The sequence below is a fragment of the Macrobrachium nipponense genome, chromosome 12, assembly GCF_015104395.2.
Source record: "Macrobrachium nipponense isolate FS-2020 chromosome 12, ASM1510439v2, whole genome shotgun sequence".
In the NCBI taxonomy this organism is placed as follows: domain Eukaryota; kingdom Metazoa; phylum Arthropoda; class Malacostraca; order Decapoda; family Palaemonidae; genus Macrobrachium; species Macrobrachium nipponense.
This window is the reverse complement of record NC_087205.1, coordinates 3,229,987-3,251,376: the sequence shown is the minus strand read 5'-3', so window position 1 is coordinate 3,251,376 and position 21,390 is coordinate 3,229,987. Positions and strand designations below refer to the sequence as shown.

At 35.3% G+C, this 21,390-nt stretch overlaps 1 long non-coding RNA gene and 1 pseudogene across 1 annotated transcript; one reads left to right on the top strand and one right to left on the bottom strand.

Moving 5' to 3' along the window:
- Positions 1-2,012, top strand: part of LOC135225100 (protein NEDD1-like) — a 58,081-nt pseudogene extending 56,069 nt beyond the window's left edge.
- Positions 2,013-7,211: 5,199 nt separating this feature from the next.
- LOC135224923 (uncharacterized) lies at positions 7,212-7,717 on the bottom strand. The gene is made up of 2 exons (XR_010316823.1): positions 7,647-7,717; positions 7,212-7,259 (listed from the first exon to the last, which is right to left on the bottom strand). It is a non-coding gene; the product is annotated as an uncharacterized LOC135224923 (long non-coding RNA).
- Between the last annotated feature and the right edge of the window lie 13,673 nt (positions 7,718-21,390).

Here is a 21,390-nt window from a genome sequence, read left to right as displayed (position 1 = left end):
CGAATTACACGCTCTAGATTCCACAGTGGGGTTCAAAGGAGATGCTGCCATCTGTTCGTTCCAGACAATGTTTTTCTGGCGAAGAACGAAAACCCGTCAAAACCTTGGCCCAGAAGCTTTGAAGTAAAAGGTATATCTAACCTCGTAGGCAGAGATAGAGAGGTCTCTCTGTCCAGTGAGAGCTCTTAAATTTATTAGAGAGAAGAGGACAGATGGGAGCTTGTCAACAAGGTCTTTGGTGTGCGATGAAGAACCCCAAAAGACTCATGTCCAAGAACGCCTTGGCTTTCTTTGTGAGAAGCGTAATTACGGACGCTCACAAGAACTGCTCGGAGGAATCCTTCGGTCTTCTAAAGGTCAAGACCCATGAGGTGAGAGCAGTAGCAACGTCCTTGGCGTTCCAAAAGAATATGTCTCTTAAAAATATCATTGAGACTACGTATTGGAGGTGCAATTCAGTGTTTGCATCTCATTATCTGAAGGATGTGAGAGTGACCTATGAGAAGTGCTTCTCTCTAGGTCCATTTGTATCAGCAGATACAGTGCTGGGTCTTGGAGCAAAGACTGATCCTTAAATATTGTGTTTTATCGTACATAAACCCTCTTGTCAGATATGTGCTTGGTTTTCTATTAGCAAGCTCACTGATGTCGCACAGGAGCATAGTGTCATTGCTGGTAGGGGATCAAGGGTATGTATGGCTAGTAGGGGAGTACAAAATTTTTTTTTGTATATTTTGTAAAAATGAAAGTGTAATTATGTTTCGAGTTTTTGGTTGTTTGTAAGGAGTTCGGGGATAACTCCTTGCAATCTTAGAACTAACATGGATTTAGGATCAGTGATCGGGATCGGTGTTGTGCTCCTTGAACAAGGTGTATTGTCATGTTAATGGAATAGCACCCAATGACAAAGGCCTTTAGGCTCTGCCGAGTAAGTGGATAAGACCCCCATTGGCAGACCCACAAGAACTCTTAGCCATAGATCAATATCTCGCTGAGGCTCTTGAGGCTAAGCAGACTCCAAGGCAGTAGCCGCGAAGTCTTCAGCCTAAAATAAGGTAGGAACCAAGGTTTATTAATACCTACAACATATGTGTTTACCTGTCTATTTCAGTAGTTAGCTGTCTCTTACCCACCACCAATGGGTGCTAATCAGCTAAGTATATATCTGGCAGGGAAGTTGAATGTATAAAAATGATATTGTCATGTTACAATAAAGTTTTATACATACTTACCTGACAGATATATACGATTAATGGCCCACCCAGCCTCCCCGCAGGAGACAGGTGGAAGAGAAGAATTCTGATTAGAAAACGGGAATGGTTCCTAGTCCTGCCACCCAGGGCAGTGGGCGGTAGATCACCTGACCTACCGGTAGTCGTGTGCCGCGAAATTTGAAATTCTGTCGGAGACGACGGAGTCTATAGCTAAGTATATATCTGTCAGGTAAGTATGTATAAAACTTTATTGTAACATGACAATATCATTTTCAATGTGAATGTGTTTATGCAGGCTTGTGTAACTTACAGTAATAAATTATAATAAAATGCATCCCTATCCAAGATATATTTCTGCTGTTGGTTGAAGTTAGACCATTCTCACTTTGTAAAACTTCGATTTAAAGAAACATTCTCACTTTGTAAAACTTCAATCTAAATAAAATTAGGTCAGTTTGGTAATTGCATGCTGTACAGCATTAACAATATAGAAGAGCTCTGGCTATACTGAAAATATATTGATAATAGTTAATAAGACTACAAAATATGAAGTTATGTTTATGGTTTTTACAGGGAATGATGGAGCAGCTCCACAATCTACATAGTCTCACTCATGGTCTTCTTACAGAAAATGAGCGATTACAAACAGAAAATGCACGACTGAAATGTAACTTTTAATAGCGTATAGTCTTCCTTAAAGATTCTGTATTTTTGTACTGTTTTTGGATAATGTATTTTACAAAGATTTATTAAAGTTTACTAAGATTTTAGAACTTCATACTTCATTAACAGGTGACTCAAGACAAAATATCAAAACAACAAAATTTGATGAAATTTTGAACCTACCTTTATAAAAAATACAAACCTTTATTTTACACTGGCATAAATAGGTTTTATTACTGATTGGCCACATGAAAGAATAAAAAAATTGTCTTTTTGTTATGTGGCTCTTGAAAACTCAACAATAAATGTCACTTATTCTATATTTAATGAGTTGGGTACACTTTGTCTTTCAACATTTTGCTAAGTTTGTGAATAGCCTCTCATCCGATTGTATAATTGCATAACCGTCTCCATTCATTGTACAGGTCAGGTCAATCTGTCAACCACCAGTAGTGAACCTAAGGTAACTATAGTAAATATCTGGAAAATTAAGTGGTATATTTCATTGCAGATGCCAAGGAATTTGCACCAGTGTATCTTTTTTTTTTTTTCTTTTTTTTTTTTTTTTTTTAGGACAGCATTATTACATAAACAAAATTTTGAATTGATGTTAGCCTGTCATAGTAATAGGTAAGACAAAGCATCAACCACCTGATGAGATACAACCACTTGAACCTGTTTATGATTAGCCTGACAACTAATGTGGTCTTCCTTCTCTAGATATTGCATTTTCCACTCATACACCAAATGGCTGGATCGGTCTATGAATTAATTACGTATAAACAAATTAAGAGCCTATTCCAAGCCTAAACGATTATGGTAGGTTAAGTTTGTTATAAAGAGCTTACAAAACTTGTAAAATAGATAACAGCCACCAATTTAACATGGTTGTGAAGACAAAATGGCCCACTGTATGTGGGAAAATAAAAAATAAAGCAATTCTAGTTCAAATGGGCACAATAAATGTTGGAGGAGAGTAGGAAATGGAAATGCCGGTTAGAAGAAACTGGCAATTTTGTTGTGGACAGGTGGTAAGATGTAAAGGAGTTAGCTCAGAAATTTGATAAAAAAAAATATGAGTTTGGTGGAAGAGCAGCAATTTCAGAGGTGCACTTCGAAACTCAGGTACACATACCGTACTCACAAACACTACAGAAAGATTTTAATACAATTTTTCAATGACAATAGAGATTTTCCCTACTTTGTGATCAGCAATCAGAGATGCTGGAATAAAAAGTTGAAGAAAAATGGAGATGGAAATGTTCATAGATGTTCTGTATTACCTGCCACAATCGGGAAGGACAGAAGGAAAGCAAGAATTAAGGGAAAAGTTATCAGGTACTACAATGACAGCATTGTCTTAATCACAGAAGGAAGGTTGACAGAGGAACTAAATGGCCTTGTAGAAATTGTCAAGTGCTGGTTTCTAAAATGTTATTTTGAGGAGGGAGAAACAGAGATGGAGATGCAGCACTTGGAATTAATCTAGAGTTAAAACTAAGAGTTGTTAACACAGCGTTCAAGCAGACCAGAAAGGGACGACATACGCAAGGGGAGAAGGTGAAAACACAGTATGACAAGCACAGATGATATCGTGGAAAGTATTTATTCATACTATGGGCCAAGCAAACATGATCAACACACCATAGACTTCTGGGAGCTGATTGATAATGAAAGATAGTGAGACAGTAAAAAATGCATGCAAATGAAAAATAAGTAAAAAAGGAGTAGTAGTATAGTATTAGGATCAGTGCCAGCAAATATACTAGTACGAAAAAGTGGTTAATGGAACCAAGAAAAGGTTTGCAGAATCAGCAGTAAAACTTTGGTACGACATCTCGGAATGGTTGAATAAAGATGCATTACAGGCAATTGTAGGGAGGATGGCCTTCAACATTGCAGAAGTAATAAATAGTGTGTTCTAGATTGCCTGAGAAAGACAAAATTATATATGGAATAGTGTTCTTTAGCATTCACTGTAATGGGTTGGATGTGAAATGAGGCTCGTCTCTCCACACTACTTTTTCTTTTATACTTTCTGCCCTGAGCTCCAGGTCCTTGCATATCCCAAGTACAATGATTTCCTATCCTTTCCTATAAGTCTTTGCTCTGCTACTTCCATATACACATTACTGCTTTCCTGAATAGTGTCCCTTATCTCTCCCATCACATGTTCAAACCATTTCAGTCTGTGAGATCAGTCTTATTAGCAACACATGACCCAGTATGTATGCAGAAAAATTTGGTCAGGAGTAACAGTTTAAAAACACTTCTGAATGTCTAAACTTCACTAACAGTGAATGTCAAGGTTTGGAAGTGCCTCAAAGAAAATTTTGCTTGATCACCTTCATTTTATACTTCTAAAACCAAAATATCAAATTTTTAAATTGTTTTAATATTAAAAAACCCATTTTGGCCAAGTTCTGAGTCAAAATTTTTCACCAGGTAGGCAGATTAAAGTAATTGTTGTGTGTTCACACTTGTCATAATTCTCAATACACTTTCAGAATTTCTCTCCCTTTCCTTCTGAACATATTATTATTATTAATAATAGGGTTATTTTGTTTTTCCAGACCTCCAAGTCTCAGTAGACTCTTCTCGGGCCTGGTTCTCAGGGATCAATCCTGAGAAGAAGAAGAAGAAAAAAAAATGGACTTTATTTGAGAAACCCGTCTTATTTAAAAAATTTATGATTTTATTAATGAAAAGTCCCTGCTTTCAGCAAGAATATTTTTTCATTCCGAACTCCGCAGATAAATAGATCTTTGCGGGTCCAATTTGGGCACTCAACAAGCAAATGCGTACTGTCAGGGTGTTTGACATCTGTTACATTTCACTGGTCGAGCATGTGGTGTTGACATCAAGTGACCATGTGAGAATCTTGTGTGTCCTATACAGAGCCTTGCTAGGATCACCTCTTTTGATCTTTAGTCCTGTGAGGATGTCCTCCATGCATAGACTTCAGTTTTTATGTTTTTAAGTTTATTTGTTGTTGGCACGGAGGCCCATTCTTTCCAATCCTGGTAAATCAATGTTTTCCTTCCTTCTGAACATAATGTAAACCTTATGCATGTATCATACTTTTACTTACCTTGTTTACCAATTGGGTATTTTTAAGTACATTTACATCATGGTCTTGAACATCTGACCAGACACAGCTGTAACATCTGGTACATAGTACAGTATTGCAATCATTCCTACGGCTCGTCCAGAGTATCCACACAAATCCAGGTAAATAATTCATATTAAAGTCACACACAAAAAAGCCACAGAAAAAAAAAAAAAAAAAAAAAATTGTAATAATTTTGTGCTAGGAAAGAATATCAAGTAAACAACAATATTCCGTCACAATTTATACCAATGTAGTAATTGCATGCAAATCACTCATAATTAATTTTTATTTTTGACTTTAGCATAATTTTGATTTGCTCAATCACTAGAGGCTGAATTAGCATCTTTTTTAAAATCCCCCACCACAGGTTTTCCTGTGTTTAAGTGGTACCAGGCATGAGTGTTTTTATTTATTTATTTTTTTGATGCTCACTTATCTTATTAAAAAAAAAAAAAAAAAAACCAAATCATTAACGTGTGAAAGAACCTGATTTGGCAAATATCTATTTAAATTATTGTGACGGTTGAAGGTGATCGTTACATCATAGAGTAATAAAAAATTATTTAAATTATTAGTTAACTGCCAGTGTGCAACTTGTACAGTGACAACACTATTTATAAAGAATAGAATTATGTATGTGAAAAAAAATTTTGTTCAATATCTTTGCACAGCAACAATTATATTAGTCATTCATTCTTTGATTATGTCATGCACAGATTTGAAAAGTATACATAATATAGTAGCGTTACATGTATATTTAGTATTTTATACTGATGTATTGCCAGTTAATGACAGATTTAAACTATTTTATCACTTGAATTATATTTAAATTGTGACGGACTTGAATATATTTGTTTGATACCTTTCCTTCCTAGACATAATTGACTATTAATGGCCACTATAAATTAATGACTTGTTTTTCTGAACCAACCAAAGTTGCATGATTTTACTTTATTTTCTATCCTCTCCTCTTGATCCTCCTTCCACTATCATAAACATTAGGCAAGCTTTTCCCTCTTAAGGAGTTAAAAGTTAACGCAGCTCCCTCGAACCTTGCGCCAGGTGCTCTTTTGCTTGAACTCCCAATCAGGTCATCAACCAGCTCCTTTCATATGTAGTGATTTCCTAACCCAGTTCCTCCTCTACCTGAATAATCAAAATCTTGCGAGACCACATCCTTTGTTTTCCTCTTTGTAGTATAACCTCCCCTCTGTACTTGGGCCATGAATCATACCTTCTGTGTTACACCTCTTATAATTTCTCATTTCTAGTAGTCTTCTAGTCACTAGAGATGAACTTATATTTTCATAACTTAAACATTTGTCAGTGGCCATGTATGTTGCATAGGGTAGCACATGTCTTGTGTACCAGTCTTTTGCTCATTCTACTTATGAGACATTTAATGTATGGTTAGATTTGTGTACTTTCTATTTACCATGTGTAAGTGTATTTCTCCATTTCTTCAATCCTGGAGCAATTCTTTTGCTTACTGCCCTCTGAAACTTAGTCAAATGTGTCAACCAGGGTAAAGAAAAACTGATCTATGCTTCACTTCCTTCCTACCTTCTCTCTCCATTTGCTCTCATAGCATGATACACTTCAGATGTTGTTTATACTCCATGCACATTTTATAATCCCGGGCAAAATAATTTTCACACACAACAAAAATCCTTTAGCTTTGCTTGGCAATAGACATCCTACTTGATTGTGCAGGTTCCTTTTGATTTAACACTGTCCATTACAGTGCGTCCGAATCTTGCATAAAGTTAAATAATCATGCCCATAAAAAAAAAAATTTATATTTATATTTGGGTTGCTACTTTGGCCCAAGTTATCTTTTATAACAAGACTCTAGGGATAAATAGCCATACTGTACTTCTGAACTAACATTTGAAATTTAAGTGTGCAATGATCATTACCACCTTGTGCAACTTGCCCACAATATTGCCCAGATACACATTAACAGTTATATGAACAATGTTTTTCCATGATCCTGTACCTAATCAACAGCTTACTATTGTAGAAACAATATAAAAAAAAAAGCTTTCAATGGCTCCAAAGATATTTTGTGTAGGAATACACATACGCAAACCCAATTCTACATCATTCAAAATTCAAAATTTCTTTAGTGTAAAATAACTAATGGATATAATGCAACAGTTGAGCATATGAACTTAGCTAACAAAAATAAAGTGCAAGGGCAGGCAACAATGAAACATACTCCTAAATCATTTTTATTAAAGATTCAGGAACATGATCAGCTGAGATGTCTGAAAGAGAAAAAAAAACAAAAAAAAATAAAAAATTTGTATAATGAACATATATAATGTTCACATCAAATACCATTTTTAAATAGGTTTGAAATTGGCAAAAACTCAATCCTGCAAGTTAAACTTTTCTTCACATTGACCAATCCATACACAATTATAAGTGGATTAAATAAAAATCAAGAACAATCCTCTCTCAATCAACTAAAGTCATTAATTTGACAGAAAAATATCATATTTTGATACAAAAATAAAATTATAGAAATAAATATCAGGGATAAAAGAAAACTTATATAAAACTATTACACGTGCTAAAATTGATTCAGGCAGAAAAAACAATACAGTATATTTCATTCACACTAAAATAGGTAGTTATGGATGGATAATTACCAATGGATAATTGTAAATAACGGATGTAGTGATCATGCGTGATGATTCATCTTAATCTTCTGGCTTCTCTCCTCAGATTCAAGGAAGCGGTTTAGCGTTAAGATGTCTCCTTCACGAACAGGCCCCTTGACATTACGAATAATAGAACGCGAGACTCGTCCAAAAACTCAACGCGTACTTGGGTACACTGTCCCTGGGAACCCAGTACGTCCAAGTACTTTGGTGACCTGAAATTTTAAATATATAATTTAGGCCTGGAAAAAACTCCTAGTCCAAAAATTCAGCACATACTGCACCACTGGCATTCACAGTCTGTGTGACACAGTTACACCTGTTCTTTATTGAAACTAGAAACCTGAAATAGTAAAAACAGTTTGGGTCTTTGAAAAACACCCTTCCAAGGATCCTATCTTTAATCATAACCTATCTTGATATTTAGAGTAAGAGTAAAATCATTCAAGTCGCCTTATATGTTTGATGAATGAATGAGGTTTTATCTAATGCATTAGTATATTAATTTCTGCTGAAAGTTATTAATTCTTCTTGAAAGTATGTTTTTCCACAATCTGACAACAGAAACCTAACAATAAAAATACCTATATAATAAGCATAATCTAACACTGAGCTGCAACAGCAAATAAAAGACAATAATCTTTCATTTCAAGTAAATCCATGCTTAACCAATCAAATTGACAACAAAAACAATGGCATAAAATGTGATCAAATTGACAACAATAAAATGTGATATCAATAAACCAAAAATGCTGGATGCATGTCTGTAAATTAATCAATAACGTGACTATTAAAATCCCAAAGTCCAGCTCAATCTTTTAATGATGCCAAGTTTTGAATGAGTAAATCATTTCTTCCATAAATTTTGCAAGGAGCCATGATAAGAAAATTGTATTGTATTAGTGCCATATTTTTGCTAAATTAATCTGAAATTATTTGTTGTATGGCAACCTCTCTTATCACTTATTTGCCAACAACAACATTTGCTGATTTTTTACTTTGTTACCTTTTAACCACCATGAACTTTGCAGTTACTTGCTCAAAACTGAATACATAAAAGTAAAATATTCTTGTTTAGACTATAAATTATTGACAATGTGTTGTGGAGTTCTTGATAATGCATGCCAGGTACTGTACATAAACATTTGTTACTTGGAATGCCAAACTCCAAAAGCAATCTCATAAGTTGAAGGGTTACAGTATTAATGGGTGGAGAATAAACAGATGAGGGAAAAAATGACACCAGTGAAAAATCGGGAATAAACTAGTTATAGTACAATGCAAACTGATAAAGTGAAAAATCAATGTTCTTATACATTAGGTCAGGTGGAAGTTAAAATGCTGCTGAAAATGCAGAGAACCACCATGGCCCCCAGGTTCAATACCTACCAATTTACAGGCAAAGTGGGTGCCATATTAGTACCAGCCCTTGGCAATGAACATAAATGCATAAAAAATAATAAATAAATAAATAACAGGTATTTCCACAAGATCCACCATAAACTAATCCTACTATCATTAACCTAAACTATCTATGTCTAGAGAACCATACCCTGAACTGGCACTAGGTGGTACTCAGATTAGATTAATGAGATGCATCCTCGTGAGATACTAGGGTATCTCTCTCACATGCTTTTAAGCAGGACAAGAAACATGAAAGGAAAGAGCACAGCTTTCCAGTTTTTCACCATTTTTTTTCAGTCCCACCAGGGGTAGGCTATTCTTCACCATTTTGTTTTTTGAGATAAAAATTTTCTCAATTAACGTGTTTTGAATGTTTCCAATATTTGTTTCGTTTAGCAAATAAGTGGTTAGATTGCAAAATGACCGGACTATCTCTGAATGGAAGCCTAGTCATTGTCTCCGATGTTTAGTGTTGCTGGGGGGGGGGGGGGGGGGGGGTTCCAAGGATGGCGATTCTCTCCCTCTCAGTCAGGTATGGTACTCAAGTGAGGTTTCAAAGGAAAGGTGTGGCTATGTCAGGACCCAGCATTTCTAGGAAGATCAGGATAACAACCAAGTGGACTAGCTGTACCACCTTAACCATGTTAGGACCCACCCTTCAGAACAAAAAGTACTTTAACACGTCCTGACACCAGAGATCGGCACCAGTCACAAGTCACAGGACAGGGTGGGGAGCAACACCTCAAGACACGAGACTCGCGACTGGTTAAAAGTACTTTTTCTGAAGGTGGGTCCTAACACAGTTAAGGTGGCCGCAGCTAATCACTCGGTTGTTACCCTAGGTTTGTTTACTTAGGGTAAAAAACCGCATGGTACAGGGGTGGACCATGTACGATCAATGTGTACAACCCAAAAAAAGTACATTATAACGCGTCCTGACATCGGAGATGGGCATCAGACGCGACTTGTTGTTGGTGAGAAACGGAGCTAAAGACTCTACTCCGTGTCAGGACGCGTTATAATGTACTTTTCTTGGGGTTGTAACATTGATCGTACATGGTCACCCCTGTACTGTGGGAGAAATGGCGGGTTTTTTGCATGGGGGGGGGGGGGAGGGGGTGGGGGGGGGGGACACAAAATGAGTAAACTACAAAGACACTAGCTAATCCCATTCATAATACTAGTTCTGTCGGATTTAGGCAAGTTTAAAGAATTTTAAAAAATGTCATGCAACAGGGTAAGGACCAGGTTCCTCATGTTCAAAACACAATGAATCAAAAGTAATTTATCTATAGAAGTCACAATGGTTACATTTTTAAGTCCACAATAAAGTGTAATGATTTGAATGTAAAATTTCTACCGCCACACATTAGGGTTCTGGACTCGTTTTTGGATGCTACCTGTCCCTCAACCACAGGCCATTGCTACGAGACAGGGCCTACCCAAGCTATTCAGTAACGCCATTTAAACTTACAGATTTTCAACAGGCGTTAAATCATTATGATAAAAACTCAACACACACACAAACATGATTAGAATTAACAATAATAATTTAAGTTAAAAAACCTAGCTATTGGTGGTTCAGGATAGACAATAGGTTAAGAACACGTTTCGGCACCATCACTGACAAACTACTTTATGTCCACGACAATCAATAAATAAAAGGCTTTCAGCGCAGTACTTAAGCATTATACCACCCTAGGTAAACCACAACAACACTTTCCACCATGATATGCGCAAAATAAGAGGTAATTGTCGTCAAATTTAACTTACACGGGCTAATTTCACTGGCTTGGTCCATGTTTACTTTGCTAGCGCGTGTAAGAAGAACCAACTCAACTGGATAAATGCTAACGACGAGGTGGAAAATATTCTCATTCTAAAATCATCCACGTTCATTGCATTTTGAGATTAGGTACTAGATTTTTATCTTAAAAATATAATTAAACAAACAATTAAGTACTCAAAAAAAAAAAATTGCATTGATTTACTGCAAAAACGTTTATTATTTTTGGAAAATATGGAAGCATTTCTTCTGACGTCACTAACAGCCGACTCATTCTTAAACGTGCCAAGCTGGAAAAAATTCCGTGTCGTTAGAATTCTCGTGTGCTTGTACTCGGCTTCATTGTAGGATTTTATGCAGAAATTGAAGGGTGTTTGACATTATTCTTGCATATTTTTTCTGAAAATTCTAGATGTTTCTTGCGAGTTCTTAGCATGGTAAACGTCGAGGAAAACATCAGTCATCGACAAAAGCTAAGAGGTAGCGCTACGTCAATCAGATAGTAGAAAAACAAAAACGACCTGTTAAATACTTGTATAATTTGAGCTGCTTGCTAACAATCGAATGGTTTATGAATTAATATTTTCAGTTCTTATGATAAACCCGTAAAATATATGTTTATTTTAAAAAGATGATAAAATATAAAGTAGGTGTCATTTGCTGAAAAGTCAATTTAACACCATCTTAGCTCCACAAATTTGTACCTATTCGGTGGTAAATTGCTTGCTAGGGGTCTTGGGGTCTTTGATATTGTGCTTCTTTTCTATGTCGTGATAATCAAAACGCATAACTGTTTACTTCTCATTTTATTAGATGGTCACAGATCTCAGTAGATGTATGGGTATGATGCCTGTGACTTGGAAATTTATTCTTTATTAGGATGGTTTCTATTGTTAGATATTCACAGCTTTCAGTAAATATGGGGTAGACCATTACAGACTCACAGAGACTTACAGCACTTTAGTCTTGTTGTTACATAGGCAAATACAAAAAATTTAAGCTATCTTTTTAAAATATTTCTATATGAAGGTTTCGTTTCTCGTGTGGTCATATATTTGAATTAATATACAGAACTGGTAACATTATGAAGATGTTAATCATTCACATAGTTCATCGCTGTAACTATTTGTACTCGTGTTATCTGCTTTGCCCTTCTTAAAATTAATTGAATTCGGCCTTTTCATCTTTATCCTTTCAAGTTCCTTACATTGGTGCATTGTGTAGGCCTATTCCAGTTTTCAATTTTTCACAGGCAAGTCATTATCCTTTCGACAGACGGTCATACGCTGTAGTACTTAGCCTTAGATTGCTAATCTTAAGCAGAATTGCCTTAAGCCAGAGTGTTTTGTTCGTTGTTAGACACTTATAGACCTTGTCAGTGCCAGTATAGTCATTAAGCCTAGAAACCATCGATTTCGAAGCGAATACCTTTTTTTAACTCGAGATGCGAAGTATATAGATATATTATATATATATATATATATATATATCTATATATATATATAATATATATATATATAGTAATAATAAAATAGTCTGCAAGCTTACTCGCGAGAATCTTACGTTAAAGACCTGTAATGACAGTTTGTTTACTGAAGTGTGCCAGGTTCAACTTGCTTGGGACTAGATCCTTCTTAATTAGCGCTAACTTACAGTTTGAAGCCGTTGTGACAAGCGTCTATATTCTGCTGTTCCGTTAGCACAACCACCATCAACACCACTGCCTTCATCACCACCATCTCTGTGGATTCTACATGCAGATAGACTTGGGATAAAAAAAAGTAAGTAACGTAATTCATACCCGAGTTATCTTTTTATATATTAAGGAATGGATGGTAATTATGAGTCATACTCTGTTGGATAGGTATATGGTCTTACGCTCCACGGAATTTATCCTTTTTTTTTTCTACCACAAAGCTTTTGGTTTGATACATTGTGACTGCATCTAATTATATTTCCTGTGGTAGTTGCATTCATTAAATTATACTCTCTCTCTCTCTCTCTCTTCTCCATCTCTCTCTCTCTCTCTCTCTCTCGTCTCCTCTCTCTCTCTCTCGTCTCTCTTCTCTCTACTCTCTGCTCTCTCTCTCCTCTCTCTCTCTCTTATGTGCTTCGTAACACCCACAGGTACACCGAAGACCTTGGGAGCACCTGTCCTCAAATTTGCTCCACAGAAATCGGTGTTCCTCGGAATATATAACTTAACCAGACTCATTCTCTTACAATTCAATTCTTCTTCTTCTTCGGGGTCTGAACAAGATTTAGCCATCGTATATTAAGCCTCTACAAAAAATAAATTAATTAATTAATAAAAATGCGAAAATGACAGTAACAAGTGGGATTACACAAATAGTTTAGATATTATCTAAAATGAGAAATATAGATAGATATTATCTGAAATGAGAAATGTTGTTGATTTTAAGATTAAATTGATTTTTCAGGCGAGAAGTTTGAAAAACGCTTTTTGATTTATGTAGAATATCTCAGTTTTTATAATATAGGCTTAAAGACTAACAAAACACAGCAGACCAAAGACATAACTAAACAGACAACACGTTCTTTTTATTAAAAGATAAATTTTCCTATACGAAATTAATTTTTTTTTAACGTTCCTTTATTCTTCCCAAGTGGAGGCAGAGGGTGTCAAACCAACCTCTCCCCCACCCCCCCCCCCCCACCACACCCCACACCCCAAAACATCCCCTCCATCGCTGCACACATCGTTGATATATTATGTTTGACAGAAAGTGTACCCGCGAGCGCAGTAATTCGAAACCATCGGCCTAAATAGTATCATGAAAGTTCCTAGACATGTCTTTATATGTTATAACAATATATTCTTCGGCCCGTTAAGACTGATCGATTTTGTAGCATAAGTTACAATTCTCTCGTGATGTGTTGTCTTAATCGTACATATAATTTTTGGCATATAAAGAAACAAAGCTTACCCATGTCTCTGGTGAGAGGAGACTGAATAATTAAATTTATACTGGTTCCTTGAATTTATAAATAACTTTTCTTCTTGGGCCATACAAAACACTTAACGGATTTAATTTAGATTATTTATTCAAACAAAAGGATCATTGGTTACTTAAATGAATGAAAATCCTATGTATATTTATTTGCAAAGGTAATCTGCCAGATTAAAGACAATTGTGAGAGATGTACGTGTTAATTACTTACTGTTCCATCTCAAAATCTTTGAGTTATGTTGTATAAAAAAAATAAGGTAATTCTGACACATGAATAATTACGTAAAATGTTGGCTATTTACCCTTTCTGTGAAAATACATTCTCCTCTCACTATTCTTTATTGGCTAATAATTATATAAAAATTGCGTTTACTGCCAAAATTTATAATGAAAGTAGAATAATTTGTTCTGAATAAATGGAGAATTGTTTAAGTATATGAGCCTGTACCTCTAGCGGACCCAGCCAAGAAAAATATCATGGCAGCCACCAATTTTCACACACACACACACACACACACACACACACACACACACACACACACACACATATATATATATATATATATATATATATATATATATATATATATATATATAACATATATATATATATATATATATATATATATATATATATATATACATAATATATATATATATATATATATATATATATATATACATATTATATATATATATATATGTGTGTGTGTGTGTGTGTATTATTATATATTGCTACTTTCAAAATGCATATATCTCCTCTGTGATTGTATAAATGTTATGTAGAATTGTGCAGCAACATTTTTTTTTCAAGATTCCTAGATAGGCTTAGAGATAGGATGTTTTAAATGTGTGTTCAGATTTCGCATAACGTGATGTAAAAGAATATATATTATAATGTAAGAATGTTAAGAAGGAGAGAGATTTTCTTTGTCCATTCGAAACTCCGATTGTTTCCCTTTTATGTCAGCATTGTGAGATTAGAGGAACTGCAAGATCCGTTTGCTTTCCTAATCTGTCAACACGTTTGATAAGCGAGCTCCAGACTTCATTTGTGTTTTGGGAATCTGTCATCATGTGCGATAAGGCTTTCTGCATCGATCGATCGAGTAGAGTACATGTCTTTTTTTTTTAACAGACTGGACTCATACACGTATGTCTTTGCCGAGTACCACGTTCAGGTTACACATTTTGTATAAAGAGTTGCGTAAGAATTCGAAGCTTCTGGAAGCATTATTGCCCAAAAACGTTTTGTGTCATCTCCTCAGTCCAGCTTTCGCAAGGGAAGAGAATTTCATTAGATCTTAGATTCTTGAGGCAATAACATATCTCTCTCTGTCTCTCTCTCTCTCTCTCTCTCTCTCCCTCGACATCCTTGAGATTATATCAATGTTACGTAAATTGGTCACTCGTAACTGGAGAATTTCATATTTGATATTTCTTAGGTGTTTATTTAGTGTTAAATAGTGTTTTTATGGAATCTGAACAAACATTGTTTCGTAACGGCGCCTGGTTTTTGGTAAAGTGAAACAAGCCTGCAGCAAAGAAAGAAATTGGTATACCAGAAAGGTAAAGTGTTATATTTTTATTAGTTGCAACTAATATCTAATGGTTATGATGGTTTGGTAAGAAACTAATAACTGATAGGAACAGTGGTTAACTAGTAATAACTAACAGATGGTTACAAAGGTTTGGTAAAAAACTGATGGTTACAATGTTTGAGTGAAAAAGATTTACACTTTTACACATTGCAAATTTTTGTGTTTTGTGTTTGTCCCACTGTTTGTGCACTTGTTCATTTTCTTATTGAAGTGTGCCTTTTTATTTTATATTTTCATTTGCATTCACAATTTAATTGACTTAGTTGTTTTCATTGCTTAATCATTGCACATTTAATTAAATTTAACACTTGTGAATTAATTTGCATTTACTTAGAATTCTTTTCAAGTGCTATTATTGTTTAGCACTTGTGAATTAATTTCAAATTTTCAATTATTGCCTAACACTTTTGAATTTCAATTGAATTAATTTTCTTGAATTTTGTGATAAATTAATTTTGATTCAATTTTACTTAATTGATTCAAGAATTAATTAAACTTTACTTGTTTTTAAGTAACAGTAATTTTCCCTGATATTGTTGTGAATTTCACTTATAAATTTTGAGTTTAATAATAAATTTTTGTATATAAAATTTTTATGAGTATTTCATTTCTAACCAGTATATTTGCATATGATTATGATTATGTTAGGTAGAAACATAGAGTGGTGATTAATCGCTTTCCTTCAATTTACTTGAAATGACTTAGAACCAGGGAAGTATATAGACTTCTGAAATCAGGGAAAATACTTAGGACCGACTTTAAAGTTGTTGATGGAGTTGATGCCCTTTGTTAATTTAATTTAACTTACATTACAAGATTACCTTCACACCGTGTTTTTTGATGAACTTTAGTCTTGATTTTATGCAATACTGGTAACAAGTTGGTTAAGGAAGGGATCACTGTTTGGCCATCCTTTAGAGTATTCAGTCGTTTAGTACCTGTGATGAGGGTTCAGGTGTCTGGCTTTTGTGATGGTAACAATAAATGAATGGTAAATAAAAGTTAGCTCAGGTACAGTTGTGTGGAGGAGGTCTGGGTATTTAACTGGGGAACCAGTTGTTTAATAAATAATGACTCTAGGATAGGCAGTTTATATGCATTGTTCGCTTGGCCTATGACTCGGAAATGGCTTCTTTCTATATATATTTTACAATTTTTTTAATGGTTTCTTATATTGGAATGTTCGGGATTGGAGAGCCTACAGCCAGTACGGAAACTTAATCCCCGATGAGAGTCGATTGTGACCTGCAGTAACCTCCTCGTGGATCCGAAATATGTCCCAGAGTTACACTTAGGGCAAGTATACTTATAGACCATGTTGGAGGTCAAGAGAGGGTCCAATCGATCTTTATATCTGAAAAAGGAACCGACTATTAGCGGGTTTATTGGAATTAAGTTTCCGTACTAGCTGTAGGCTCTCCAATCCCGAACATTCCAATATAAGAAACCGTTCAAAAAATTGTAAAATATATATAGAAAGAAGAAGCCATTTCCGAGTCATAGGCCAAGCGAACAATGCATATGAACTGCCTATCTAGAGTCATTATTTATTAAACAACTGGTTCCCCAGTTAAATACCCAGACCTCCTCCACACAACTGTACCTGAGCTAACTTTTATTTATGTTTTGTCCTTCTGTCTCTTGCCTTCTCGGCATAAGGTTGGTTAGCGGTCTTTGGTCTTTTTATTTTTTTTTGTTTTCGTTTCTGTATGCTTTTTTTTAATTGTGTTGTAATTTAAAAATGTTGAATTTTAGAGTAATTTTTAACTAATTTTAAAGTAATTTTATTTATTGTTTAACAGATTCCCTGAAGATGTAATAATGATATTACGAAACGTAGGAAATAAAGAATTGAAATGAATTGCAACGTTTCCAATAGTCCACCTTCACGCTGATGTGTCCTACTGGCCGTCGCCTTCCTCTGTCTCCTGATATATATATATATATATATATATAGTATATATATATATATATATATATATATATATATATATTAGTTATTTTAATTTTCTCACTTCTAATTTTTAATTTTTTTCCATTTTTATATATTTCATTTGTGTTATTATTATCTAAATCTTCAATATTATTATTTTGTCATTATTTTTCATACGGGGGCACGCGCCCAAATCCCCACATACCCTCCTAGTACCCGATAATGCCTGGCTGCAGGTCCTACCCCTAGGACATCAACCAATTCCCAATGATACTACCAAAGGTCAAATGCCTTTCTCTTATGAATTGAAAATTCACAGGACTACAACTGAGTGCGACCTTGCCACATACAAGGACATTATTATTATTAAATTATCATTAGAATTAAATGTGGTCGCTCATTTAGGCTGCAAAGACGATTGGGGAACTCATAAAAACCTATTCTGAGAGGGGTGTTCTCGAAAATTAGTCGCTTAATCATAGTGTTGTGAAACAGACTTTAGTGAGGATTGCGTCCGATTCTGCTTTCCCAATATACAATATCATAAAGTTATAGAGTAAATTTGGCTTATTGATTATCAAATACAAAAATAAATATTATTTGTGCACTTGATACATGTTTATAATTAATTTGAAGTTATTATTATTTTTAAAGGCGCAATATGAATATTCTTTAAAGTCAAAAATAAACAGATTCGAATGATATCCTCACAATGACGTCACAACTCGCCGGCCATCAGAGACATCTGTAGGTTCATGACGCAATCACTTTCTCAATCGAGAGTGTAGACTGACACATGGGAAGTGTCTAGTCCGACGATAAAGTTAGCGATGTTGTCGTATATAGGACGATCGTGTCAGCTCTCCCCTGCCCTCAAAGGATCGGCGCAGGCGGTTGCAAATGGCCTGAAGAATGCAGCTCCAGGTGTGGTACATACCCCGGCAGATGTATTGGACAGGGCCCCTCTAGTTCTCACTGCTACGGCTATGCAAAAGAAGTGTCCAACCGGACAGACTAAAGCGAGATGTGGGTGACAGGTACATCGCATATCTTACATTTAAAACCTCTAAAGAAATAAGAAAGGGCTGCGGCTTATGAGATAATTACGTTTTTAGCCCTATTGTATTAAAGTTTTTATCGGTTATGCAAGATTTTTGGCAAGGATCCATGTTTGTTATTTAGGCCCCGAGTGCAATCAGCTGATTTCTGGGTCGCGGCTGGGTTATCCTAACTACGCACTACAAACTTGCTTTTTACCTGTTAATTTGAGGAAAGAAACGGAAACTTGAAATTTGTCTGTTAGCTCGGCGAATGTAGAAATTAAAACTAGTATAGCTAGCCTATAGATACCTAGGTATATTCGCTTGCTCGGCCAACCTGTATATAGGTAGGATGTGGTCTAAAAACCCGGCTAATCTGAAAGTTAACTCGGAATTTAGTACTAGTACCTATATAAGGTAGTAATAGGTAGGATAGCTTATCCTGTATGTAAGAGCGCATTACGTAATCCTACCCTAAGCTTCAGTGGAATACCTAAAGTAGTATCCTGTGAGCACCATATTTTTCCAACCCTTCGTTCAGTAGGATGAAGCATTTGGTCAATATATTGTAAATTAATATTTTCATGAAATGCTTGAGTCTTATAGCTAGGTATTTGCGGTAAATCTAGGGTACTTATCCGTGGCAGCCGGTTTTTCTATGCAGTTTTACCTACTGAACAAGAATTTCAAGTAATATTTATTCGGACGACTGTAATTAATCCCCCAGGGGCCAAATACCAAACACGGCAAAATACATTGGACGCCCCGCCCAATCCCTAGTGGATGTCGTATCCGCGGTTACGTTCCTTGCAGTCCGTGCAGACTGCTTCTGTAGAAATACCCCCCTATTTGCTTGTCTAGAGTAAACCTGTCTTAGGTAGGTCTAAGTAGGTATTAGGTCCGGGGGCCTATTAGCCTTGGTAATTTGGTAAATCTAAAGGAGTTGGCCACATAAAGATATTGTAAATTCATAGTGGTACTGTATAATATTTTGGCTAAGGTATGTAAAAAAAAAGTGTATAATAATGTAGTACAAGTGAGATAAAATGGCGAATACGAGAGTAAAATTTTGCATGAGGAAAAAGGTTAATTTCACATATCGGTAAATTTCGCAAAAATTAGGTATCTCCTTGCGCTGCATATTATGTACACATTTTTTATAAATTCTATAGTAAAAAAATGGTTTTACTAAATATTTTTTACACCCGTCACGTTTACATTATCAAGGTATATACCTATTTTATGTTTTCCCCTAAAACAAATACCATAGAATAAGACTTATTCAGGGTAAGGTTAGGTTGGAGGCCTTAGGGGTTAGGATCGAGTTAAGTTTGAATAGGGTCGTGATGTATAGCTCATTCAATGAAATATGGTTTTTTCAAGAATTTTATTAGTCATTTTTATTATGTAATAGGAAACCTAAATGTCTACTTGGTTAAATTTTGGGGAAAGGGGATAGCCAGACAATGAACAAAGTTGTTTGCAAATAAAAATGACTGGAGTCTGGCAAAATCACATTCGGCTCAAGCACATATCTTTTTTGTAAACCCCTATAGCTTAGCTTTTTTTTTTTTTTTTTTTTTTTTTTTTTTTTTTTTTTTTTTTTTTTTTTTTTTTTTTTTTTTTTTACCCTTTGCAAATTTTTTTATTTCTCAGTCCGGGGGTTGATATTGACACATCCTAGTTAAGGTGTTGCCAGCTAGACTGTGCACTTTTAGACAAATTGTTCCTGTTTTGGGAATTACGCCATTACTACTACTATTAACTGTAGTGGTTTAGGGTCATCATTTCTTTGCAATGTCCCTTTGGCCTAGCTGCAACCACTTTCATTCATTTTACCCTACCTATGTTCATATTCTCTTTCTTACGTAGTACTTTCCATCTGCTCCGAACAATTGTCTTGTAGCGTAACTGCAAGGTTTTTCCTCTCGTTACGTCAGGAAAACCTCTCTCTTTTAGGGCAGAATGACCTTTTAGGTCCCAATGCCTTTGACCTAAATTTTGCCCTTTTCCATTTCCTTTCATCAATGTTATGTTTCATATTACACTGGCTACAATTGTGCTGTGCTGTGCAGTCATTCTGGGTCTTGGAGATATCCGTGTAGTATAGGATTCTCTACTATTTGCAATTAACAATACCGTGACCAACCTTTCCATCATCCCTATGACCTAAAAAATGGGGCCAGGGTTGGATGTTTTGTGGATACTGTGTCAGTGAATTTAAGGATAATTTTGTAGACAATGCTGATTTGCATCCTTGGCAGATTTTGTTTTGATAATGCTTCCATTCATAAGGATTGGTGACAAACTTGCAATTGATAATAACAACTTGCCTTTGTAGATGATCTGGTTTAATAGGGGAAATATCTTAGAGGTTAGACAGTTTTTGTTTGAGGCTCATGACCTTGGTAGAGAGTGATATTGAAGTTACGGAGACATAAGTAAGTTCTGTATGTTCACGTGGAGGGTTTTCTTAGTGGAACATCCTGTTCCCCAGAAATCATTGCTTAATTCAGTTGTAGATTGACTTCTAAGATTTTACATTTATTTGTTTTTCAGACAGTTACAATTAACTAGTGCCATTTTGAGTAATCACTAGTTTTAGTTAATATCTGCATTGTTGTTGATAACCATTGTCTCTTACAGTAGGCAGCACAGAAGTTTAAAACAAAAGGCATTCAATAATTAATAAACTAGTATACGTATGTGTGGCTGTTTGCCATCGGGAAAAAGTACAGTTGGGATAGTGGCCATATTGTTGTGGGAAAGGTTTGGGGTGTTGAACTGTATATTGTTTATCAAGCATAACGATGTCGTGGATTGTCAAGGGAGGTTTCAATAGATAGGCAGGTCTTTGGAAAGGTGGCAGCATTGAGTGGTTTTGTCATGAATGAAGTGGAGAGAGATTACTAGACTACTGGTAAATAAAAATTTCCAATAAGTAGAGAGTAAAGACATGATATTTATACAAGGCCTGTACTATATGCAACAGAACC